The sequence below is a fragment of the Dermacentor albipictus genome, chromosome 10, assembly GCF_038994185.2.
Source record: "Dermacentor albipictus isolate Rhodes 1998 colony chromosome 10, USDA_Dalb.pri_finalv2, whole genome shotgun sequence".
Lineage (NCBI taxonomy): Eukaryota > Metazoa > Arthropoda > Arachnida > Ixodida > Ixodidae > Dermacentor > Dermacentor albipictus.
In genome coordinates this window covers 12,134,486-12,161,762 of record NC_091830.1, presented here as the reverse complement: position 1 = coordinate 12,161,762, position 27,277 = coordinate 12,134,486, and the positions used below count along the sequence as shown (strand labels likewise).

The 27,277-nt window shown below is 46.2% G+C and overlaps 1 long non-coding RNA gene across 1 annotated transcript in view; it reads right to left on the bottom strand.

The window, feature by feature from the left end:
• LOC139050854 (uncharacterized) overlaps positions 1-24,714 on the bottom strand; it is a 141,616-nt gene extending 116,902 nt beyond the window's left edge. The window contains exons 1-3 of the long non-coding RNA XR_011509100.1: positions 24,575-24,714; positions 16,646-16,762; positions 14,214-14,394 (exon numbers count right to left, since the gene is read on the bottom strand). This is a non-coding gene — a long non-coding RNA (uncharacterized lncRNA). The remainder of the gene's footprint in view (positions 1-14,213; positions 14,395-16,645; positions 16,763-24,574) is intronic.
• Positions 24,715-27,277: the final 2,563 nt, after the last annotated feature.

Sequence of the window (27,277 nt, the reverse complement as noted above, 5' to 3'; positions counted from 1 at the left end):
CGCTGGCCTGGTACTAGTATCTCTGTCTCGATCTTGACCGAGGTATTCGAGCTGTTTTTCAGTGCTAGCTTCCTTCTCTTGTGTCTTCTTCTTTTGCTGGTAGAGCTCTCGCTTAAATTCATCGTTCTGTCTTCGTAGAATCATTATCGTGTCCTCGTACCTCGAGCGTATTGTGGTTTGAACGCCATTATTTTCCCTCGACGTTTGATTGTGCCCTGTGATGAGGTTAGCCCAGCTTACCTTGCGCTGGGTGCTGTCGTGTTCCACGCCCGTTGCCGGTATCCGGGGGATGCTCTGTTCTCTTTCCCTCGATCTCGATCCCGACTTGGATCTGAATCTTTTTATCTGTTCCGTCTCATTCGGTGACTGTGGAGATGGTGACATGGTCATCTTGTGCTCGTTGTCGTTGGTAGTTACTACGCTGGCATGGTACCAGAATCTTCTCTGTCTCGATCTTGTCTCAATCTTGACCGAGGTATTCGAGCTGTTTTTCAGTGCTAGCTTCCTTCTCTTGTGTCTTCTTCTTTTGCTGGTATAGCTCTCGCTTCAATTCATCGTTTTCTCTTTGTAGAATCATTATCGTGTCCTCGTACCTCGAATGTATTTGGTTTGAACGCCATTATTTTCCCTTGACGTTTGATTGTTCCCTGTGATGACGTTGGCCCAGCTTACCCTGCGCTGGGTGTTGTCGTGTTCCACCCCCGTTGCCGGTATCCCGGGGATGCTCTGTTCTCTTTCCCTCGATCTCGATCCCGATATGGATCTGAATCGTTTTACCTGTTCCGTCTCATTCGGTGACTGTGGCGATGGTGACACGGTCATCATGTGCTCGTTGTCGTTGGTAGTTACTACGCTGGCCTGGTACCAGAATCTTCTCTGTCTCGATCTTGTCTCGATCTTGACCGAGGTATTCGAGCTGTTTTTCAGTGCTAGCTTCCTTCTCTTGTGTCTTCTTCTTTTGCTGGTATAGCTCTCGCTTCAATTCATCGTTTTCTCTTTGTAGAATCATTATCGTGTCCTCGTACCTCGAATGTATTTGGTTTGAACGCCATTATTTTCCCTTGACGTTTGATTGTGCCCTGTGATGACGTTGGCCCAGTTTACCTTGCGCTGGGTGTTGTCGTGTTCCACACCCGTTGCCGGATTCCGGGGGATGCTTTGTTCTCTTTCCCTTGATCTCGATCCCGACTTGGATCTGAATCTTTTCATCTGTTCCGTCTCATTCGGTGACTGTGGCGATGGTGACATGGTCATCATGTGCTCGTTGTCGTTGGTAGTTACTACGCTGGCCTGGTACCACACCCGTTGTACCAGAATCTTCTATCTCGATCTTGTCTCGATCTTGACCGAGGTATTCGAGCTGTTTTTCAGTGCTAGCTTCCTTCTCTTGTGTCTGCTTCTTTTGCTGGTATAGCTCTCGCTTCAATTCATGGTTCTGTCTTTGTAGGATCATTATTGTGTCCTCGTACCTCGAGCGCAATTGTGGTTTGAACGCCATTATTTTCCCTCGACGTTTGATTGTGCCCTGTGATGACGTTGGCCCAGCTTACCTTGCGCTGGGTGTTGTCGTGTTCCACGCCCGTTGTCGGTATCCGGGGGATGCTCTGTTCTCTTTCCCTCGATCTCGTACCCGACTTGGAGCTGAATCTTTTTATCTGTTCCGTCTCATTCGGTGACTGCGGCGATGGTGACATGGTCATCATGTGCTCGTTGTCGGTAGTTACTACGCTGGCCTGGTACCAGAATCTTCTCTGTCTCGATCCTGACCTCTCCCCGACTCTCAACGGTGGCGGGACTGGTTTCGGCTTCCTTCGACAGTCTCCACTCGCCGTTTCATGGGACATTCCGCAGAGCTTACATTTCGGCTCGCATTGGTGGTTGTTTGGATCAGCGTTGTTCTCCCCAGTCGTTTGGATTAGGGCAGACGTCTTGTCTGTGTCCTACCTCCGCGCAAGAGCTGTGTCCTAGCTCTCATGTTTGCGAACGTGCTCGTTTACTAGTCGTCCACACGTAAAATAAAACTTTTACCTTGCATGCAACACTGCATCGAATCAATGGCAGCCATGATTGTGCTCGGTTCTTGCTAAGTATTGACATGGTTAGCTGAGGTGACTGAAACACCTGCACCCTCCTGTCACTAACCTGTGTATTGCCCAATTTCAGAAATCTCTCGGCTCAGCTTGGCTGCTGGCTCTATCCTACTAAAATGACGCCAAAGAAAAGGGAGCGCTGCAAGATTGAAAAGGTGGCTTCTGGCACAAAGGTTTGACAGTGGAACTGCATCGGCACGTTATCCAGATCTGCACATTTATTAGGAATATAGTGGTGCTTTCTAACCGCTCACAAGCCGCAGTGCACCTTTTTATGAATATTTCGCGAGATCGGCATAATTTGGCATTTCTTGAATTCTCGCTGCAACGATGTCGGGAACTGTGCTCGCGCAGATTTTCGCGCCTGCCTGGATGAAAGTTTTGTGGTAAGTGATAATTATATGCACGTATCCTGGGCTTTCTTTTGAAGCGTACCGTGTTAACAGCTAGTGTTAAGAAAGGCGAAGCTGTGCAGCCTTTAGCTTGATGCTCCAAATGTAACCGACTTGAAGACTGCTTACCGGGTCTGCTGCTTTTTCTTATAGTTATAAATGTACATTGTTCAAATGGACCTTACAAGTGCTTAGAGTATTGTTGCATCTTGTGGGGTAAAATATTTCTTGTGTGTTTCGGCACGTACTCGATGAAACCAGACCATATTCTGGGTTTTCTCGTGCCGAAACTGCCATTTGATAACGAAGCATCGCATAGTGTAGTAGGCATGACTGTTTGGCACGTACTCGATGAAACCAGAGCAGATTCTGGGTTTTCTCGTGCCGAAACTGCCATTCGATAACGAATCATCGGGTAGTTCAGTAGGCATGACTGTTTGGCACGTACTCGATGAAACCAGAGCAGATTCTGGGTTTTCTCGTGCCGAAACTGTCATTCGATAACGAAGCATCGCATAGTGCAGTAGGGCATGACTGTTTGGCGCGTACTCGATGAAACCAAACCATATTCTGGGTTTTCTCGTGCCGAAACTGCCATTCGATAACGAAGCATCGCATAGTGCAGTAGGCATGACTGTTTGGCACGTACTCGATGAAACCAGAGCAGAGTCTGGGTTTTCTCGTGCCGAAACTGCCATTCGATAAAGAAGCATCGCATAGTGCAGTAGGCATGACTGTTTGGCACGTACTCGATGAAACCAGAGCAGATTCTGGGTTTTCTCGTGCCGAAACTGCCATTCGATAACGAAGCATCGCGTAGTGCAGTAGGCATGACTGTTTGGCACGTACTCGATGAAACCAGAGCGGATTCTGGGTTTTCTCGTGCCAGAACTACCAAACGATAATCAGCCGCAGAGTCGTGGGAAAGTTCTCATGTTTGCGAACGCGCTCGTTTATAGTGGTTCTCACGTAAAATTAAAACTTTCCCTTGCATGAAACATTGCATCAAATCAACGGCAGCCATGATTGTGTTCGGTTGTTATTGCGAAGTATTGACATGGCTAGCTGGGGTGACTGAAACACCTGCACCTTCCTGTCACTAACCTGTGTTTTGTTCAATTTCAGAAATTTCTCGGCTCAGCTTGGCTGCTGGCTCGCTCCTACTAAAATGACTGCCAAAGAATAGGGAGCGCAGCAAGATTGAAAAGGTGGCTTCTGGCACAACGGTTTGACAGTGGAACTGCATCGGCACATTCTTCAGGTCTTCACATTTATTAGGAATATAGTGGTGCTTTCTAACCGCTGTCAAGCCGCAGCGCACCTTTTTATATATATTTCGCGAGATCGGCATAATTTGGCATTTCTTGACATCTCGCTGCAACGATGTCGAGAACTCTGCTCGCGCAGATTTTTACGCCTGCCTGGTTGAAAGTTTTGTGGTAAGTGATCATTATATGCACATATCTTTGGGTTTCTTTTAAAGTGTACTGCGTTGACCGCTGCCGTTACGAAAAGCGAAGCATTGCAGCCTTTAGCTTTATGCTGCAAATGTAATCGACTTAACTACTGATTACTGCGTTTGCTGCTTTTTCTTATAGTTGTAAATATACATTGTTCAAACGGACCTTACAAGTCTGTAGACTATTGTTGCATCTTCTGGGGTAAATTGTTTCTTGTGTGTTTCGGCACAGAGGTTGCTTCTCTTACTTCCGATAGAATGAAAGTTCCGTTGCCAATTTTTGAGCTGTGGGTGTTGCTTGTAGTCATCTTTCTCTTTGGTTAGCCTTGCCATGTTATTCGTTTAGGGTCTGCGTGATCTTGCCTTCTTTTGCAGGGTTCTTAGGCTTCTTGCAAGTATTATCGCTTACTTCTAGCATGTGGATGCGTTGACTGAAACTTTCTCCCGATTGAGTCATATTGTTCTGTAGTGTCTGAACCTGGTTGTCCGTATCGCTCTTGAGGTTGGAACCCAGTCTGTATCATCTCGGCTACCGTGTTGTGCATATCCTGTGTTACCGTGGACATTGTGGTTTCTATCATGGCGGTCACGCTTGTGTTGATGCGGTCTTCCAGTGTCTCGAGGTCGTTCTGGCTTATTACTGCTTGGTTCGATAGTGTTGCTGGCTTTGGTTGTGTTACTGAGGATGGTGGTTGTTGGGATGAAGGTTGCGGTAGTGGTGCTTGCGATTGCTGGCCCTTTTCTCTCGGTAGTTGTTCTATTTTTCGCACGAGGTATTCGAGAAGTTTTATGCGAAGCATATTACGAGAGCTCAACCCAGCTCCTCAGGCGCGGCGGTGTCGCCATGAAATCACGTGACACCGTGACGTCACGACAGAGGAGAAGTGGCTTTGGCTCAACTCTTGCAAGACGGGCTGGGTGGGAATCGAACCAGGGTCTCCGGAGTGTGGGACGGAGACGCTACCACTGAGCCACGAGTACGATGCTTCAAAGCGGTACAAAAGCGCCTCTAGTGAATGCGGTGTTGCCTTAGAAACGAGCTGTTTCTAAGGCGTGCGTCTCTTGCTCAGGCGCACATTTCGTTGCCGCGCCGAACGCTGCTTTGCTCGACGCTCACCGCGTCCAATGCGGGGCGCGTAGTCGCTGCCCTGTAGCCCATTGTCTTACACCCCTTGGCGGGTCGACGGGAACGCCGTCGCGTTCCACTCTTGAAGGCGAATAAGTAATGCAGGAGTTGTTTCTTCGTCTAGCCGAACCAAATATAGCCAAGCAACAGCAGTTCACCAGGCTAAACAGTGGTTCAACAACTAAAATAAAGGCTAGTATGCTTCGCATCCTGGGCTTAACCTTACCTAAGCCACAGCCATTTTTTTCAGTGCTAGCTTCCTTCTCTTGTGTCTTCTTCTTTTGCTGGTAGAGCTCTCGCTTCAATTCATCGTTCTCTCTTCGTAGAATCATTATCGTGTCCTGGTACCTCGAGCGTATTGTGGTTTGAACGCCATAATTTTTCCTCGACGTTTGATTGTGCCCTGTGATGACGTTGGCCCAGCTTACCTTGCACTGGGTGTTGTGTTCCACGCCCGTTGCCGGTATCCCGGGGATGCTCTGTTCTCTTTCCCTCGATCTCGATCCCGACATGGATCTGAATCTTTTTATCTGTTCCGTCTCATTCGGTGACTGTGGTGATAGTGACATGGTCATCATGTGCTCGTTGTCGTTGGTAGTTACTACGCTGGCCTGGTACCAGTATCTTCTCTGTCTCGATCTTGACCGAGGTATTCGAGCTGTTTTTTAGTGCTAGCTTCCTTCTCTTGTGTCTTCTTCTTTTGCTGGTATAGCTCTCGCTTGAATTCATCGTTCTGTCTTCGTAGAATCATTATCGTGTCCTCGTACCTCGAGCGTATTGTGGTTTGAACGCCATTATTTTTCCTCGACGTTTGATTGTGCCCTGTGATGACGTTGGCCCAGCTTCCCTTGCGCTGCGTGTTGTCGTGTTCCACGCCCGTTGCCGGTATCCGGGGGATGCTCTGTTCTCTTTCCCTCGATCTCGATCCCGACTTGGATCTGCATCTTTTTATCTGTTCCGTCTCATTCGGTGACTGTGGCGATGGTGACATGGTCATCGTGTGCTCGTTGTCGTTGGTAGTTACTACGCTGGCATGGTACCAGAATCTTCTCTGTCTCGATCTTGTCTGGATCTTGACCGAGGTATTCGAGCTGTTTTTCAGTGCTAGCTTTCTTCTCTTGTGTCTTCTTTTGCTGGTATAGCTCTCACTTCAATTCATCGTTCTGTCTTTGTAGAATCGTTATCGTGTCCTCGTACCTCGAGCGTATTGTGGTTTGAACGCCATAATTTTCCCTCGACGTTTGATTGTGCCCTGTGATGAGGTTAGCCCAGCTTCCCTTGCGCTGGGTGTTGTCGTGTTCCACACCCGTTGCCGGTATCCGGGGGATGCTCTGTTCTCTTTCCCTTGATCTCGATCCCGACTTGGATTTGAATCTTTTTATCTGTTCCGTCTCATTCGGTGACTGTGGCGATGGTGACATGGTGATCATGTGCTCGTTGTTTTTGGTAGTTACTACGCTGGCCTGGTACCAGAATCTTCTGTCTCGATCTTGACCGAGGTATTCGAGCTGTTTTTCAGTGCTAGCTTCCTTCTCTTGTGTCTTCTTCTTTTGCTGGTATAGCTCTCGCTTCAATTCATCGTTTTGTCTTTGTAGAATCATTATCGTGTCTTCGTACCTCGAGCGTATTGTGGTTTAAACGCCATTATTTTTCCTCGACGTTTGATTGTGCCCTGTGATGACGTTGGCCCAGCTTACCTTGCGCTGGGTGTTGTTGTGTTCCACGCCCCTTGCCGGTATCCCGGGGATGCTCTGTTCTCTTTCCCTCGATCTCGATATGGATCTGAATCTTTTTACCTGTTCCGTCTCATTCGGTAACTGTGGCGATGGTGACATGGTCATTATGTGCTCGTCGTTCGTAGTCACTACGCTGGCCTGGTACCAGAATCTTCTGTCTCGATCTTGTCTCGATCTTGACCGAGGTATTCGAGCTGTTTTTTAGTGCTAGCTTCCTTCTCTTGTGTCGTCTTCTTTTGCTGGTATAGCTCTCGCATCAATTCATCGTTCTGTCTTTGTAGAATCATTATCGTGTCCTCATACCTCGAGCGTATTGTGGTTTGAACGCCATTATTTTCCCTCGACGTTTGATTGTGCCCTGTGATGACGTTGGCCCAGTTTACCTTGCGCTGTGTGTTGTCGTGTTCCACGCCCGTTGCCGGATTCCGGGGGATGCTCTGTTCTGTTTCCCTTGATCTCGATCCCGACATGGATCTGAAACTTTTATGCGAAGCATATTACGAGGGCTCAACCCAGCTCCTCAGGCGCGGCGGTGACCATGAAATCACGTGACACCGTGACGTCACGACAGAGGAGAACCGGCGCTCCAACTCCCGCCGTCGCTCGCGGCGTCGCGCCCCGCATCGGACGCGGTGCGCGTCGAGCAACGCAGCGTTCGGCGCGACAACGAAATGTCCGCCTGAGCAAGCGCCGCACGCCTGAGCCGACGCCGACGACACCGGCTTTTCTGCGACACGAGCTCCTTAACGCTGTCGCGTTAAAATAAAGGCTAGTATGCTTCGCATCCTGGGCTTAACCTTAGCTAAGCCACAGCCATTTTTTATCTGTTCCGTCTCATTCGGTGACTGTGGCGATGGTGACATGGTCATCATGTGCTCGTTGTCGTTGGTAGTTACTATGCTGGCATGGTACCAGAATCTTCTCTGTCTCGATCTTGTCTCGATCTTGACCGAGGTATTCGAGCTGTTTTTCAGTGCTAGCTTCCTTCTCTTGTGTCGTCTTCTTTTGCTGGTATAGCTCTCGCTTCAATTCATCGTTCTGTCTTTGTAGAATCATTATCGTGTCCTCGTACCTCAAGCGTATTGTGGTTTGAACGCCATTATTTTCCCTCGACGTTTGTGCCCCGTTATGGCGTTAGCCCAGCTTCCCTTGCGCTGGGTGTTGTCGTGTTCCACGCCCGTTGCCAGTATCCGGGGGATGCTCTGTTCTCTTTCCCTTGATCTCGATCCCGACTTGAATCTGAATCTTTTTATCTGTTCCATCTCATTCGGTGACTGTGGCGATGGTGACATGGTCATCATGTGCTCGTTGTCGTTGGTAGTTACTACGCTGGCCTGGTACCAGTATCTCTGTCTCGATCTTGACCGAGGTATTCGAGCTGTTTTTCTGTGCTAGCTTCCTTCTCTTGTGTCTTCTTCTTTTGCTGGTAGAGCTCTCGCTTAAATTCATCGTTCTGTCTTGGTAGAATCATTATCGTGTCCTCGTACCTCGAGCGTATTGTGGTTTGAACGCCATTATTTTCCCTCGACGTTTGTTTGTGCCCTGTGATGAGGTTAGCCCAGCTTACCTTGCGCTGGGTGTTGTCGTGTTCCACGCCCGTTGCCGGTATCCGGGGGATGCTCTGTTCTCTTTCCCTCGATCTCGATCCCGACTTGGATCTGAATCTTTTTATCTGTTCCGTCTCATTCGGTGACTGTGGCGATGGTGACATGGTCATCTTGTGCTCGTTGTCGTTGGTAGTTACTACGCTGGCATGGTACCAGAATCTTCTCTGTCTCGATCTTGACCGAGGTATTCGAGCTGTTTTTCAGTGCTAGCTTCCTTCTCTTGTGTCTTCTTCTTTTGCTGGTATAGCTCTCGCTTCAATTCATCGTTTTGTCTTTGTAGAATCATTATCGTGTCCTTGTACCTCGAGCGTATTGTGGTTTGAACGCCATTATTTTTCCTCGACGTTTGATTGTGCCCTGTGATGACGTTGGCCCAGCTTACCTTGCGCTGGGTGTTGTTGTGTTCCACGCCCGTTGCCGGTATCCCGGGGATGCTCTGTTCTCTTTCCCTCGATCCCGATATGGATCTGAATCTTTTTACCTGTTCCGTCTCATTCGGTAACTGTGGCCATGGTGACATGGTCATTATGTGCTCGTCGTTCGTAGTTACTACGCTGGCCTGGTACCAGTATCTCTGTCTCGATCTTCACCGAGGTATTCGAGCTGTTTTTCTGTGCTAGCTTCCTTCTCTTGTGTCTTCTTCTTTTGCTGGTAGAGCTCTCGCTTAAATTCATCGTTCTGTCTTGGTAGAATCATTATCGTGTCCTCGTACCTCGAGCGTATTGTGGTTTGAACGCCATTATTTTCCCTCGACGTTTGATTGTGCCCTGTTATGACGTTGGCCCAGCTTTCCTTGCGCTAGGTGTTGTCGTGTTCCACGCCCGATGCCGGTATCCGGGGGATGCTCTGTTCCCTTTCCCTTGATTTTGATCCCGACTTGGATCTGAATCTTTTTATCTGTTCCGGCGCATTCGGTGACCATGGCGATGGTGACATGGTCATGTGCTCGTTGTCGTTGGTAGTTACTACGCTGGCCTGGTACCAGAATCTTCTCTCTCTCGATCTTGACCTCTCCCCGACTCTCAACGGTGGCGGGACTGGTTTCGGCTTCCTTCGACAGTCTCCACTCGCCGTTTCATGGGGTATTCCGCAGAGCTTACATTTCGGCTCGCATTGGTGGTTGTTTGGATCAGCGTTGTTTTCTCCGCAGTTGTCACATAGTTAGTCGTTTGGATTAGGGCAGACGTCTTGTCTGTGTCCTACCTCCCCGTAAGGGCTGTGTCCTAGCTCTCATGTTTGCGAACGTGCTCGTTTACTAGTCGTTCCGCACGTAAAATAAAACTTTCCCTTGCATGCAACACTGCATCAAATCAACGGCAGCCATGATTGTGCTCGGTTCTTGCTAAGTATTGACATGGTTAGCTGAGGTGACTGAAACACCTGCACCCTCCTGTCACTAACCTGTGTTTTGTCCAATTTCAGAAATGTCTCGGATCAGCTTGGCTGCTGGCTCGCTCCTACTAAAATGACCGCCGAAAAAAAGGGAGCGCTGCAAGATTGAAAACGTGGCTTCTGGCACAACGGTTTGACAGTGGTACTGCATCGGCACGTTATTCAGATATGCACATTTATGAGGAATATAGTGGCGCTTTCTAACCTCTGACGTACCGTAGCGCACCTTTTTATAATTATTTCGCGAGATCGGCATAATTAATTTGGCATTTCTTGACCTCTCGCTAGAACGATGTCGGGAACTCTGCACGCGCGGATTTTCGCGCCTGCCTGGATGAAAGTTTTGTGGTAAGCGATAATTATATGCACGTATCCTGGGGTTTCTTTTAAAGCGTACCGTGTTAACCACTGCCGTTATGAAAGGCGAAGCTGGGCAGCCTTTAGCTTTATGCTGCAAATGTAATCGACTCAAATACTGATTACTGTGTTTGCTGCTTTTTCTTATAGTTATAAATATACATTGTTCAAATGGACCTTACAAGTGCTTGGAGCATCTTGTGTGGTAAAATATTTCTTGTGTGTTTCGGCACGTACTCGATGAAACCAGAGTAGATTCTGGGTTTTCTCGTGCTGAAACTGCCATTCGATAACGAATCATCGCGTAGTTCAGTAGGCATGACTGTTTGGCACGTACTCGATGAAACTAGAGCAGATTCTGGGTTTTCTCGTGCTGAAACTGCCATTCGATAACGAAGCTTCGCATAGTGCAGTAGGCATGACTGTTTGGCACGTACTCGATGAAACCAGAGCAGAGTCTGGGTTTTCTCGTGCCGAAACTGCCATTCGATAACGAAGCATCGCATAGTGCAGTAGGGCATGACTGTTTGGCACGTACTCGATGAAACCAGAGCAGATTCTGGGTTTGTAATGGAATCGACTTGAAGACTCCTTACTGGGTCTGTTGCTTTTTCTTATAGTTGTAAATTCACATTGTTGAAACGGACCTTACAAGTCTGTAGAGTATTGCTGCATCTTGTAGGGTAAGATATTTCTTGTGTGTTTGGCCACGTACTCGATGAAACCAGACCATATTCTGGGTTTTCTGACTTGAGTGTATTGCAGCATGAGTGGAGTCGCCCTTGGTTTGCTGTCACCTGTACATCGTCTGCCGTGCTGCCCCTGACTACGATCGAGCCACCCCAGGCAATGGTGATGCTGTGGCCAGTTCAGCGCCGCGACTTTGGCGGCTGCCCGTATCCGGCTCACAACCCTTGGCGGCAGAGAAAAGAGGCGCTGGTCACCAACAGCTACTGCGGCCCTCGCCAGCTGCGCGACAGCGCGAGCAACGCTTGCTCGTACCGACGACTGCGTCACCGTTTCCAAAGTCCTAGCCTGTAACTCTGCCGTCAAGTCTGCAGAGAGTTGGCTGTGACCAGCAGACGCTAGCGGTGTACCCAAGGACAATGTCAGCTCACATGTTATGGACAGCTTGTGGACATTTCCTCAACGCAGCCACTGTTGCATTTACTACCTTGCTTCTGAAGCACAGTTGCTGTTAGACTGTGTGACATGTTTTGCCGTAGTATGTAGTAATTTATAGTTTGGGGGATGTGGGGATGCACGACTCGCGCGTCCCCTGATATGTTGTTTTCTCACATAGCTCCTGTAATCCGGCTTCACCATGTGGCTTTATGCAACAGTCTGTATGCTTGCAGGGTAGTACGAGAGATGGCGCGAGTGTTGCTCTGCTAACGCCACCTAACGGCGCGGTTACTTAGGAGTCAAAAGGTGAAGGCTCTTTCTCTTTGGCTCGGGACTGACAAGTGGCACGGACGTTCTGCGCATGCGCCAATCCATGCTTCTGCGAGCCCGTCTCGCGAGGCCTACCCCAGAATGGACGAACACGATCGTTTGAACGCACCACCATCATCGTGACTGCACGTGTGAGCGACCAGTTGTTGGTGTCCAGCATGGGGTGAACATACTCGCTCGTTACGCGGTCACAGTGAGTCGGAGTTCCGCGATATGTCGTGTGCCCATCGGCATGTTTTGTGGCTAGCACCTCAGCTAGCAGGCATTAGTCTATGAAAGGTGCAATTAATGGACTTGTGATTCAGAAAGGCTTTGACGAACCCTCTGTATTAACACAATGAACTGCAAATTGCACCTCTCCATTGTGATTATGCAAAGTCCAATGTACAACATTTCAAGTAAACACTGATAAACCGACGCCAAACGTGTGTAACCTCATTAAGAAACAGACTTAAGCAATAATTGCTAAATAGTTAAATAAATCAGAATTAACCCTGCGATAAACATCAAGGCTGCATTTTTCAGCTTTGCTGGCTTTCCATCTGTTTGGGGTGCATTGGCGGTGCTTTTTCAAGTGCGCTGGTTGACTCGGTGTGGTTGCGTGATGGTCCTAATTTGTTCGAGTGGTCCGGCATGTGGAACATGTTCCTCCAGAATAATAACAACGTGCACTGGTACTTTGCAACGATTTCTTATGCGTAGGAATAGTGTGTTGGAATTCGCATTTATGTTGACTGCAACAAAATCGGCTGCAAAGCTCTTCACCGTTTCCACCAGCGGACACAGAAATAAGTTTAATAACATATTCATTAGAAGCAGTGATTAGCAGCTGATTGCGCTTGTCCGCGTTTATTCCCAAGTTATTCGAGTGTGTTGTTACCGAGTGTGTTGTTACCGGTAACATTGATTGAGATTGAAGATTGAGTTTACTATTGAGACGAAGATTGATAGGTGGTAAATACGTCATTGTGGCCTCAATACAGCCAGTACAAGACGTTAGCCTTTAGAACAATACACATGTATAATGTCCTATTGTTCCTGCCCCTTAACGTAGTAAAATTCTAAGTGCGTCCAGTGTGTGGCATTTGTATTGTGTCCTCATTAATTGCAAGTTTCGGATCAATGAGTGCTGTAACAGTTGTTACACACCTGGTACATTTGAAGGTCATGCAGCAGAATGTGTTGCTGTGGTATGGGTATAGCCTGCAGAAACTGCAACGCGTTTACATAAACAAAGTGTGATTTCAAAAAGTGCTTGTAGGAGCATTTGTATGATGTGACAATAAATACTTGTAAAGCGCTTGCTGAGGAAGTGGCTGCTTCTTACTGGCCTTGAGCAAGGCTTTCATTATTGCCAAGGAATCTGGATTTCATGGCAGTATTACGGGTCCTTGCCATCGAGACTGCAGAAGAGGCCGATGCGCAGCAATGACATCCTTCGAAGTGTGTACATATCGTTTGTGCATGACAAAAGCCATCCTGTGCACCCGACTAGTGTGCCGCAACTGCTTTGTGAGATTGTGCCTTACTGGATCACTCTAGGTTCAGCAGGTTGAAAAACATAACATGTCATGGGCAAGACAACAACAGCCATGCTTAGGAAAGGAAAGGAGGGTTCACTAACCAAGCTTTGCTTAAAAAATACAGATGCAGCTGCCGTACCAAGAGAGTGTATTATGCTTTGAATTGCAGCTAGCCTTTCAATGCAAGGAGATGCTAATGTCTGGGTCTGTGATTTCTAATGTCTCTGGTAAACGGGGAAGCCAAAAAGTGCCCACAAAGATAGTTATCCTGCGACGTGATCATGCAATCGCTATCGCGTTGCGTGCACACATGTGCCACTTGACCAGCTTGTAGACATGTGCACACCCCAGTAAACGGATTGTGATCCCTGCAGGGCTTTTTCCACCTTTCATAATCCTTAACGCTATTGATATTCGATACTGCAATGCGCATGCATGGGTGAGGTGATACTGCCCAAAAGGTATGCTTAAAGTTCGGGCTATGTTAAAGGGCCCTCTCACTGTTCTGTGTGTAGGTTGCCAAGACAATTGTGTCTCCCAAGTATTGTTACACCATAACCAGAGAAAATGCAGACAAAACCCCATGAGCCCTTGTTTTCAGAGTAAACTTCCCACCACTGATGTGCCATGACATGCAACTGGAGCCAACAGTGTAAGAATAGAATACAGCAGCACTAAGTGCGTTAACTGTCGCATGACATGCAGCAGGCGTGGCTATGTTTGGAAACGCGCCACACTACAATCAAGTGTGACAATAGGATTGAGCCAGAACGTCATGAGATAACGGTGATGTTCGCTTGGATATGAAAAAGCAGGGAAATAGTTTGTGAGCATTGCTCAAGCCATTAAGAGGGCACCACTCTAGAGAGGGTAAGTCATCGCTTCAGATGTTTTTCAGATGAGTCTTTCAGATGTTTAAGCACTGCTAGTTTGCGTTTTTCCATTTACGGTGTGTTCAATTGGAGCTCTTCGCTGCATGGCAGTGGGATGAACAAGGCGATTTACTGTGCTGTGGCATGTTCCTTGCAGTTAAGCTAAGGACATAAGGGCACAGTGGTTACTGTATGTGTGGTTACCGTATGTATGGAGCCGGACAACTCGATGAGGCACAACTTGTGCGTGGTGATGAAGCAGGCCCTCCCGTGAAGGCCCCATGCCACAGTGTGGGGCAGGCTGCAGGTCGACACCCGCGCCGGCACCGCTGGGGCAACATCCGGGCTCTGCAGAGCATAGGGCTGCAACCTGAATGGCTTGCCGCTGCGACAACGGAGTGAATGCGTGTTAAGGATGCAGGTGTAAACACATTCCATGTTTAGTCCAACGGACCAATGAATGTTGCTTAAAGTACGATTTCACGGCCAACAGCGAGGTTGTGGCCATGTAGCAGTTGTACAGGCTGCAAGGTTGTCTTTTTCTATGAAAGTTCAAATTTGTGTGCAACATTGCACATTTATTGCAGTGAAGGGAAGTAATGAAAATTTATTTCAGCTGCAACTTTGTTATAGGCTTTGTTATAGGCTTGATTGCAAATCACTGGTAACAGCTCCCACTAATTTCCACAGAAGCTTTGTTTGTAAAGTGTAAGTGTTGGCATCCTACCTAGGTATTTTTCGTATGCAGATGGAATGATAGCATCGCTGCAATTGAGCCTGATCCAACAGTGAATTGGAATATCCTGTGTTGCAAGTTAATGTGAGTAAAAAAGTGAAGACTGCAAAAATCTACTTATGATTCTTGTGGTTTAAACTAGTAGGTCACATCGATTTGATAGAAACCAGCAGCAAAAATTACAACAGTGATCTGGCCCAAAACTTGTAGTTAATGAAGACAAAAATGCATATGCCTCAGAGGACACATTTGGAATTTATTTGAGGCCTCCATACGTGTAGCCCCATTCTGAGAACCTATCTAATTATGACTACAACACAGGTCATGCCAGAACAATGCCACTATGATTTTAAGGATTTTTTAGAGCCCAGTTCTTGATCGCCTGTACGCCTGTTTGGTGTCCCTCGGCGTGACCAAGCGAATGAGCACAGTGAAGATTTAAAGAGCAAATGTGGACCACCCTGGGGATGAAAGAGGGCGATAGCAGAGATTGCGATGAGGAAAGCAGAGGAGGAGGATACTGCGAAAGCGTGAGAAAGGTCCGCTGCATAAGATGAGCTCCGTGGTTAAGAGTGCTGCAACAGGGCACCAGTTCTTTGTTGACCGATAGCATGCAGTGAGCTCGTCCACCGATGCCATTTGTGGAAACAACACTGCATGAGCAAAGTCTGTCTGTAGCGGCTGCTGTGAATTGCGCCTGCACATCATCCACACACTGCCTCTCGCAATCTCCTGATCAATGAGTCGGTCGTGCCACAATTCACACCCTTCGCAATGTACAGCACAAGGCAGATTCTCTGTGCAATCGAAATGTTTTCATTTTACTCGAAATGAAAACGTGTTTACAGCTGCGCTCATATTTTGCATTGGGGGGTATCGTAATCATAGGTGAGGTTTTTTTTCTGTTGATTTCATTATTTTCATCTCTACACCATTCCAAACTGGCCAATACTGGTGATAGGGCGGGTGGAATGCAGCCTGAACTTGCGAAGTTCTAAAGATATTGGCATTCAGATAGAATTGTTACACTACTCAGGCCTTACTTTTTTCAAAAATGGGTCCATCTGTTCCCGTATACAGAAAGAGCTCTGACTTAATCAGTGATCTTTACGCGATTTCCAGCTTCTAGTAACAATGTTTCTGCAATGCAACGACTCCATTCTATTTGTGAGCTGATCTGCCACATTCAAGAATGCTCATGTGAGCGATCATAATGGGAAAAATATTAAGCTCCATCGCACAAAATACGGAAGCAGATATTTGTCGTCTAAAAGATATCTTGAACAGCAAATTCTGAAGTCTGTCCTGGTCAAGACCCTTTCTGGCTGTGGAAATCTACAGGTACTTTAGTAGGCCCTGGTGATGTTATGTTAAAAGTTCGCGATCTTGAGAAGAACAAGCTGAAGAATTGTATTACACAATCCCATAATTGTTTAATAGTGGCTTAGGAAACACATTCTGGCTTTTATAAACGTTTTGACAAGAAAATAATTAGAATTTTACTGTAAGTTCCCAGAATTTCGTTAAAATGGCTTCGGAAAGAATATGCAAGGTTTTATTGCCGTTCTTGCAGCAGCATTTATATGTCATCCTGCAGTGGTATGACAAGAAGCAATATTTCTGGCCACTTCAGCAACCAACCTATTGCAAGCTTCATTGTACACGGCACGTTAACATATAGAACTGAAAAATGAATTAAAGCATTACATGTATTACCCGGCCATACCCTGCATAAATTTTTTAACATGTAATAAATAGGCTTTTTGTGCAATGACTCTCCGAAAGCAAATGTCCATAATGTGCAGCAAAAAGTTACTGTCCGACCTTGCGAAAAAATGGCTTTACCGACCTATAAAATAATGTATATTACACAATTTGAAAATACAGTAAGAAAGGTGACCACATGAAATGAAGATGAAGCTATGGTAGCCACAGCTTTTCCAGGTCTTTTCCTATAGGGTACCACTGGCTGCCCACAGATGTTTGCACTGCTGGAGGCCTCACGTGAAGGTTTTCCCTGCAATAGAGCAGTAAAGAGAAGATCAAGTAAGCCACAATTTATTTATGATGAAGATGTGGAGTTCGATATTTCAAATAGAAAACTATGGACGCATTTTATAAATTTAAGCACTCGTTTCTCTATTAATCCTATGCTATATGATCCGAAGTATTTTGCAGATACGACATAAAAAAGCTAGTGTAGAATGATTAAACTGGAAAATGGTTTAATCCGCAACACAGGCACAGTAGGTCATTAGCAGTGGTGATCGTTGCTGATGAAACCTATAATAAAAGAAAATATTACTGCTGTATTGTACCACATGTTCATAAAACCATTTCTAATGCTTTTCTAACGGAATGGCCTTCACTGTTGAAAGGTATCGTCACATACCCCAAAAAAAAAAATTTCAAATCCTCCACCTAGTTTTTGCAATAAATTAGATGTGCACTGGAAGCTACACAGCAAAGCCCCCGAGGAAATTTATGTCGTGGTTTGTTGTGGTGGCCCGCAACAGACTGCACTACACGGCACCCTGCTGCCATCTTGGAGGCCACACACAGCTGATGCAACTACATCCACAGCAAGGATTAAATTGTTTTTCTGTCTGAGATGGGGGGGGGGGGGCATTTTTCATATTAACTCAAAATTAGGCATGTAATCAGGAAATAGCATGGGTAGGCCATCTGCTTTCAACCGTGACATTGGAGAAGCGATTTTTCATTCCGCTTGACACAGAATTGTAAGTTCACTGCTGCATGCCGTGCTGCAACGTTTGGGTCACATGTTTGCTGCAGCTTCTACAATAGATCTGCAATGTTTCCCCACTATGTTCACATTCTCCAGAAGAGCATCCCTTTCATCTCAGTACATTGCGTACGGTCACAAAAAAAGCGTCGCATGTAGTAGTTTGGATAATTTATATGCAGTCTTAAATGATGACGCTGGTGCACGAGCAGGTTCTATTATTCAATATAGAAGTAACACTTCCTCTTAACGGAATTGCTTGTTTAATGGCACATTTAACGGCGAAAAGTGCAGTGCCCGTTTCTTCAAAATGAGTGTGCAGCATTATTATGTAGTACTCATTTTAAAAATGCAGAATAATAGACATTAGGGGCGTGCTCCACCACTGGAAATGCTGGCACTGCTGTCGGCAAGACATAGCATGAGGGCTGCATCGTCTGCTTCAGAAGCACCGATTAAAGCGAGTTGAAGACGAAAGTTTCAAGTCCCAGCAGCGGTGCAGCTGTAATCAACTGGGGAGGTTTTTCCCACTTCAGGTGTCTACTTGGCAACACTTGCAAGCACTATAATAGGTAGTGGTTGCCTTTGAAAGTGTTCAGCACTGCTGGATGTAAGCAATGATGGCAGGTGTCAGCCTCACCCATAAACACGACAAGAAGCTGCGTGAAGCTTGAAGCACCAAACTTAAAACACGCAAGCAGCTATCGGCTCCAACTCTGGTGTACAGCAAGCGATTCCATGAGGAAGATTTCTGCTATGTTCGCAATGAGTAGTAGAAAACATGCACTGAGACGCTCGCCTAGCTGCGCGCGCTGCCTGGCCGATGTCATGAAGATTTGGTCTATGAACTTGTTGATGCTAGACATTGGCAAGTTCACTGGGATGGAAAAGGAATGGGTAAGAAGCACATTAAAAAGATCATGGCATCTGCTCATATTTGTTAGTTGTTAGGGCCTTTGTGACGAGGGTCTGTAACTACGTTTCCGTTGGTGCTTGTGCCATCTCAGAACCATTCTTGATCTATTTTATTGTAATTGATAACTAACATGAATTGTGCTTCCTTTTTCTTCTGCATGCTTCCATCTAGTGCGAAGAGTATTGTTGCTTGTTTGCTGCTTTTGTGGTGCATGGCGCCTGTGAGCAACTTGCTAGCTGTAAGCATGCCACTACACTACTGTCCAACTCTGCGCTCTTTTTCATGTCTTTACAGTGTGAGCTGTAATTATTTCATGAATTTTTCAGGAGCTGTTTTAGCATGTAGATACACACTGAGTGTAAGTGCAGTGTGGTGTTAGTGGATGGAGGCGGCGCTAAATTCTTTGTTTGCCACCGAGTGCTGAGGGAAATCTGGTGCTGGTTCTGTCTGTAATGCTTGGCATGAAGCGAGCGTTCATGTGCCAAAACAATCCCAAGTGTTGTCAACAGTTCTATAGCGAAAGAATCTTGTCCAACCAGGTTGCATGCATAACACAAATAATGGTGTAGATTTTGTAACGCATGTGGGCACCAGCGATTATGCTGGAATAAAGATGAATTATGTATAAATAGCCAACAAGCTTGATCTATAAACCAGATTTTGATGACTGTGCTCATCTCTATCGTGCTTTGAGTGTCACTTGTTCTTTTGTACATAATATGTTTAATAAAGTAAAATGTGTGTTTTTTTTTCAGTGTCACTACAATTTGATGATATTGCCTATTGTAGCAGTTTCATGCTCAAAAGGTGCACTTGCGAAGAGATAATAATGATAAATCACTGGTATTTGCGTTGTGCACTTCTGCAAAGCAGCCAATTCTCGCTGTGAGACGAAACTTTGGCAAGCCAGGAAAGATATAAATATGAAGTACAGCCGGCAACATTGCCGTGATCCCACGCCAGTTCACTGTGATGCTATAGATTTTTGCAGTGTCTTAAGACCAGTTTACTTTAGCTATCTGCTGGCCAGCATTACGAAATTATATACTGCATCCCAAAGAAACCAAGCACAATGTTACAACCAGCACATAGAGAAGAGCAACTCGCGGTTAGCATATTAAGTCGCTGGTTATGTCACACGAAAATGTGTTTTAAAAGTATAAGTGCAAGCAAAGTGACTATCCCAGCCAAGGAGCTTGAGAACTTGTTCACGGAATGCTTTAGCAAATGCAAACTGCACTATGTAAGGATCCTGGATGTACAGAGGCCAAGTGCGCGAACGCTATTGGTTGCAGCGAACGCAAGGCTGAAGTAACAATGAAGGTGGTCAGTTTCCAAATAAAACTCCGAAAGATGAGTAGGTGCACCAAAGCTAAATATGCAACATGGGGGCGGAAATGGGCGTAGGATACTGGGATGCTGCTTGGCTTCTGCAAGCTGTTCTATGTTTTTGCAAGATGCGCCTAACCAATGTGTTGTATTTATTACTGTAAAGTGTTTGCACATGCTCTGTAAAATTTACTCATGCTTTGTACTGTAAGGAAATGGCCTTGTGAAGGCTGAAATTGGTCTCCGAGTCTATGCGAGCGTATGGCAAGTTTACTTTTCTACAGCCGTGTAATATTTCCTGACTGTTTTAACAATCAAACTCGATGTGCTTAGACTAAGCAAACAGCATGATGAAGGTAACGGGTCAACCCTTTGCGTATGATTAGGTTGTGGCAGTGATATAGGTAAATTAAACTTCACGCAATTGTAAGAACAAATTGGCCAAACGGTGTGTCATATTCCCTGAGCCGTCTGCAGTGGTCCGGAGAATTGCAGTTGCCAAAGTGTCGAGGTACCCTACAAATAATTGCCCTGTCAGTGCAGAAACCGGCAGTCTACTTCAAAGCAAAATAATGCTGCCCGCTAGGCAGCTGCCGTGTCCCGCAGCTACCGAAGCGAAGCTTCAGGAAGTGGCTGTGTGTTTTGGCTTGGTCAGCAGCACATCATCAAGATCAGCCGCCACGAAGCCAGTGAGGAGAGGGCCTTATCCATGCCAGCCCACTCCGCGCGCTATGAGAAAAGTGTCCTTTGATTTAAAAAAAAAAATTATTTTGTATTAGCGGCCATGCTTTCGGGCCACAATTGCGGATTTGTTATGGTTCTGTGTGCTCACATGTGTTGCTCCATAGGTTTCGTACCATGGCAAAGGCGCCATGTGGGCAGGTTTGCGTTAGTCCGCGTTTTTTTGCGCTGTGTTATATGGACCGTGCTCTCCCGTATGTTGCTGTGGCCAGGTGGGACAGGAGGAACCAAAGCTCACGAAATGAATGCACATGCAACGCTGTATGCAATTTGCTGCTCCACGGCAATAGATGAAGAAATATGAGCGCAAAATTTTGCCCTCCTTCGACAGAATCATGCTATTGTGCCTTGTGCCATTGCACACCAAAACCAATGCGTTTCAGAATATGTATAATGAATGCCTAGCAGGTCAGTGATTCTTGCTTTTGACAGCGCATGGCGCATTTCTGGCATGTAGAACATCCGTTATGCAAGAATGCATAGTCCTGGTTTTAGAACATTCGTGTTGGTTTTGTGAATATAAAAACACATTGCCCCACTGTTGCTTGTTTCTCGCAGTACTCACGACAGCACGAAGGATTTTAAGCAGAGCATCTTCGAGGTTCCTGCACAGAATATGTGCGTTTGCTTCCCTCGGCACTGAGCGCCAGCCAGTCAATGCTTCATCTGGGAAGATGGGGAAGAAGTGGCTGCTTTGACTTAAATAATGAATCCTTCTTACCACAGGTGTATCTTAACTGTGTGCGCGAGAAGCACAGAGACATGAAGGCTAGCAGATGCGCTGCAAGCGTGAGCAAGGCTCCATAGAATGTACGCCTGCGATCGCAACAAACAGCTGTTCCATGGTCACACGTAGGCTGACTTACGCCGTACGCCGGCTATAGGAAAGCTTTGGTTCCGTGAAGCTTCACTTACCGAGGGACGAAGGTACCTCAAGCTGAAATCAATGAATCTAAACGCGGAGTCAGAAATGACGTTCTGCCTCCTCGATGGTGCGCTGTCGTAGTGATTTGTTCAATAAAGCATAAAATTCAATAAAGCACGACGATTCCTCAAGCTACAGCTAGAATACGTTAATGCTCATTAACTCCAAATAAATCGCAAATAGGTCGGTGTGTCGAATGTGTCTCCAGTGCATTCTTGCAGTGCACTGAGAGTGCATACATTTTTTTTTATAGCGGGAGAAGTCCGCCTGAGAGTCCCAGGAAGCCTAAGCTGAGAGAAGCAAGTAGAAGGCAGCGATAAAGGTGACGTTTTTTAAAGAAACGCAAGAACTGAGCAGCGACCGATACCTGCGGTTGATGGGAACAGTTCAGTTGGCTGGCCTTATAAAGCATTTATATTTTCATAAAAGCTGGAAAAAGCAACGAATTTGACCTTATGGCCCCATTTGCGAAGTTCATTATAAGGTTCTTTCAAGATGGCTTTGGCAACCGTGGTGCTATGGAACGTTGCAATTACATCCTACTGTTTAGAATTGCTGCGGAGTGCCCATCTCCGAGCTAATGCCCCTTGATAGTTTGAAAGTACCGACACACCCCTGGTTGCAGCGCTTTCGGCCTCAATTCTACTTGCCAGCCAGCTGCGCACGGCGCGCTTTTCCTCTTGGGCTCCTGGGGACGGGCCGCAGCATTCTATAGAGGCGTGTTATTTGGACCAGTTGCACGCTCCAGTGGTGTTCAAAAATTTTTGATTGGTGGTGATAACGGCATCAATAAAGCTGAAGGCAACATTTATGAGGAGGATGGTATTTTAAAGCCGTATGAAAGGGCTATACTGATGTAAAAAGAGCTTTGAGGAGCGTTCTATGCTCCAGACTGTTTTTCTGCCACATGATGAGATGCTTCACTTTGTGCGTCTTGTCTAGTATTGCTTGTGGCAGAAGATGTCGCCCGACTGAAAGGAGGCTGGAAGCGAACGAGAGCATGAGCAGCTATATAGAAATGATTACGAATTAGCGGTGAAGAAATTGTTAGTTGCTGGTTTAAGACGAATTAAAGGCATATTAAAGATAACGGTGCGTAAAGTAGAAGGTGTATTGAAAGAATTGAGGATTGAGGTCAATGGAAGGTTAGGGTTGATTGAAGTAGATGGATTATGGTGCATTAAGAGTGATCATCAATTAAGGTGAATGAAGGACGTTTGGGCTGTATTAGGGTTGATGAAGGTGATGGTGAAGGGGGATTGAGGCCGATTAAAGTGGATTAAGGGTTGGTATGGGTTAAGGTTCGTTACAGTAGGCGTTACAACTTTAATCCACCTTAACCATTGTTAATACACCCTCGTCTACCGTAGTTGGTCTTAATACACCTTTGTCAAGCCTAGTTAAGCTGAATGCACCCCAATTGTGTTTCAATCACCTTGATCCTCATTCATGACAATCCTGCTCCCATATTTTTCCAATAACCCCGGTCATGTGCTAATTGTGGCCATGCCGTCCCTGCAAACTTCTTAATCTCATCCGCCCACCTAACTTTAAATTTCTGCCGCCTCCTGCTACGCTTCCCTTCCCGTAACCCTTAATGACCATCGGTTATCTTCCCTCATTACATGTCCTGCCCATGCTCATTTCTTTTTGTTGATTTCAACTAAGATGTATTACATGCCCTGCCCATTTCTTTTTCTTGATTTTGACTGAGATGTCTAACTCGCATTTGTTCGCTTACTTTGTCTGCTTGCACCCATCGTTCTTTCCATAGCTCGTTGTGTCGTCCTCAATTTAAATACAACTGTTTTCGTAAGCCTCCAGGTTTCTGCTCCGGTGAGTACTGGTAAGACGGCTGTTATGCACATTTCTCTTGAGGGGTAATGGCAACCTGCTGTTCATGGTCTGAGAATGCCTGCCAAACGCACCCTAGCCCATTCTTATTCTTCTGGTTGTTTTGGTCTCATGATCCGGATCAGCGGTGACTACCTGCCCTAAGTAGATGCATTCCAGACAGACAGACAGGCGACGTAGCAAAAAATAAATTGAAAGCAATATGCGCATGAAGTGCGTGGCTATTGCAGCTCGGTGAATGTCAAGTTACGTAAATATTGTCCATGAACTCTTGTCCCCAATTCACCCCATCCCACCTCACTCTTATCCCCACTCCACCTCCATCAACACCATTCCACCTTAATCTACCAGAATCCATCGTTCAGTCAATCCACCTCCATCAAGCCTGATTCACCTTAGTCTACCATATGGACCTTAAACCTGCGTCCATGTCAATGCTCCCTAATCGTTCATGTACCCTAGTCGGTCATAGTACTCCATCAGCACTAATCCTCCCTAATATGGTCCAATTCACCTGAATCTTTTATCTCTAATCTACCCTAATTCAATCACGAGCGGATCGTTAATTTCGCTAATCACTTTCTGCTACAGGGGGGGGGGGGTCGCCTCGTCTGGCCTTCGTTAGGTCACGTGATATTTCCTATTGAGAACGGCACCTTGAAACAGATCTTAAGGGCTTCGCCTTAAAAAAATAAAATAAAGAAGAACGCAATCTACGTGGACTAGCTAGCGCTCATAACCTGCAATACCACGGTTACACTCTACGAACGGTTAACTCCCTCTGGCGTGCCCGTTATGTCGCACAACGATAATCGCCGTCTGCCGTGATGCGTCTCCTTTAACGTTGCGAGCCTGGAACCTTCCAGTAACAAACGGCACGCGCGTTATCAGCATAGAAAGGTTTACACCGTTTGGAGTGCCGCTTCTGATAACGCGCGTGCCGTTCGTTACTGGAAAGTTCCGGGCTCCCAGCGATAAAGAAACGAAACTCATCAAGGCAGATGACTGTTATCGTGTGGCAGATCGACGTAAGCTAGAATTGTTAGCGCCTCTGCAAGCCGCTGTTTCCAATCTTCAGTAAAACAGGCAACGGATCCCAACAATCGCGAAGAGTGCTATCGAGAGGCTGTATCTTGGCAAATAACAGATGGCGACGAGCGAGGTGATGGAGCCGTCGCACAATATTAAGCATACTGAGGAGAACCGCATTTTTATGGAACGTGCAAACTGCCACAACAAAAATGCTGCTGAGCACGTCGGTAGAATGAAAAAAATAATGCAGCGTTACGGGATGTCTACGAGTAATAAGACTCCTCACCTTGCAAAACAACGCTGTTCTTTGTTCGAAAAAGTTCTCTCGGCCAACGTGATGCAGCCACTGCTTCCTGCGCAAGCAGTCACGCTTTCCTCTATGCTTTCCTTGTAAAAACTTTCTGCAGTTATGTGCGTAACAGCATGGCACATGGCCGAGCAGAGGAGAAAAATGGCGCGAACGAGAAAGAAAGATGGAAAGAACAAGCAAAACGTAAGATCCGCTTGTTGCCAAGGGCAACGGCAGGGAGTCTCGTGGAGACACCTGAACATCGCCCCCGAGTGCTCCGTGGTCGCTGCGCATGCGTTAGCTGAGAGAAGGTGAGAAAGGAGGACAAGTTGACTTTACCGGATGTGACGTCACATTGTTGTTTGTTTTTGCTTTTCTGAAATAACTACTCTCGAACTCAGACGCATGGCTTGCGTCTCGTTCGCGCGCGTACGTATGGCTGTCATAGAGTTTCTCACTATGACAACTCTATGATGGCTGTGGTCCGCTTTTAGTTTTTGGCGAATGCTTAGAAGCTTCATGTTGCGGACTCTGCGGTGGGCCAGGGCTTGATGACATTTGTTGCCCAGCTGCTGGTGCTACCGCGACGTACTTGGAGCAACGGTAAGTGTTGTGCGATTACCCGTTCTCTTGCTGACATGTAAAAAACCGGTTGCGCATTCGAGCTGTGGTCGATGTGATCTCGAAATTCGAAGGAACACGAAACGGTTGTCGCAGGTCCCGCAGTGATCGCAGTATAATTTATTCGTTCGTGCCTCCAACACTGCAGTTCCTACGCGTTGCACCGATGTAAAAAAATTAAAAAAAAAACAGCGACATCTTCCACGCGCCAGAAATGCATGCACTCAACTAGCGTGGATGTCGTCCTATGATGTTTATCGCGCTCTTAAGTCTATTTTTCTTCATCTCTATGGGATGACTACGCTATGCCCTTCCTATTTACACATGCAGCGCATGGCTGCATTTAATTACCTTTCTCACTGCTGACCGCGGTATGAGCGTCAGAGGCTTTCATTCGTTTCAGTGAGATAACGAAAGCGTATTTCCTTCACTTGAAGCTTCTGAGTAGCTCCTTTGCGATCCGTGGAGTTAAATCATACAATGCGTACGTTGTGAGCGAGCTGGTAAACGAAACCACTTTACTGCTGCTGCTACTATCACTACGGCAACTTTCAAAATTAAACATATATTAGTATGAATCGGCTCACCAAGCTTTATATGCACGTCCGTTGCTTTCGTTCATAGATCATGTGCGTAGCTTTGCAACCGTGACCGATATTGTAAAAACAGCAAGAAGACAAATGACACGAGTAATTTGTCTGCTTTAATTGTTGTATGTGCTGTTTTTAGAATAACAACCAACTCCGCGCAGTCGTGCTGTTTACAGCTAAAACGTGTTTTTTCTTGTTGCATGAGGAGCATTTGCTTCTCATTGTGGCAGTAACGTTGTGCATTGTCCTCGGCCCAGATCGCTGACTGTGTGCAAATTTGTCTAATTTGTTTCACTTTGCTGCTGTCTTTACAGCTTCTGCTTATTTCCTCTGCCTGCACCTTATATTTGTTGTGTTTATCAAGACCTGGCCTGTCTCTGCCTCGTTGAAGACAAATGGAAACAAGTACTGGTTGCTGTTGGTTTGTTTGGTTTGCTCAGTCTGAGCGTGGTATGTATATCCATTTGCTAAAAGGGTATGCAGCTGTGTCTAATGCAGGTACTGCTCATCTAAAGGTACATTTAATAAGTAGTGGTTTGAGTGAGAATTAGTTGGTTTGAGTGATGTATGACACCAGAGAGTTATTGTTCTAGAAAGGTGACAAAGCTGGTCCACAAATTTAAGGTATGGAGATGCTTAACCATTTAAGTGTTCTAAGTTGCCATGAAGTATTACACACATTTAAAATTTCATTTGCAAAAGACATAGTAGAAGAAGAATCCAGAGGATTTCCTGCCAGATGTCTTGAGACAATAAATTGTAGAGAAAGCATTATAGTGTGAGCTGCCAGTGATTGTCGTCAGCTCTAACCCATTTTTCTATATATATCACTGTTGCTTCATTGTCTGTTGCCATCACATGCTTGTTATAAACAAAAAATTGAGCTGCATGATTCCCCTGATTTTTCTCGCTCATAAGATACAAATGTTTTGATTTCGGCTGCCTTGGGGCCTCATGGTAGAAAACGAGTGTTTATTAGCCAGTTGTCAGCTTCTAAGATCATGTGCTTTGTAACGCGGGTGTTTTAAAGGATACTACACGTCTGCCATCATAACTGTGAGTGCTGCTGCCTAGCACTCCCACGGCTATGCTTAGTACATATGCGCAGCTATCCAAGAAAATTGACATTGGGAAAACTGCCATTGAAGCTCACTTGGTAGAGCATTGCAAGCACAAGGGAGAAAACGTGGGTTCAGCTTCGTTGTCTCTTATGCAAAGCATTATAATGAGCTGTCTCCTGGCTTCTTCGTACATCCAGTCAGATAGGCTCAATAATAGTTAGTAATGTGCCTGATGGTGGGTCGTTAATCTGGGTCTTTAGTGCAGCAGCCCAATTCTTTACCCATTAGGCTAAAGATGCATGCATAGCACGCCAGATTAATCTCATTGGTTCTCTCGTAGCAGCTAATTTGTTCAGATGTTATGTGACACAGAGTTTAGGATTCACCCGTTTCAGCTCAGATGCAACAAAGCAGGTGTTGCGTCTACT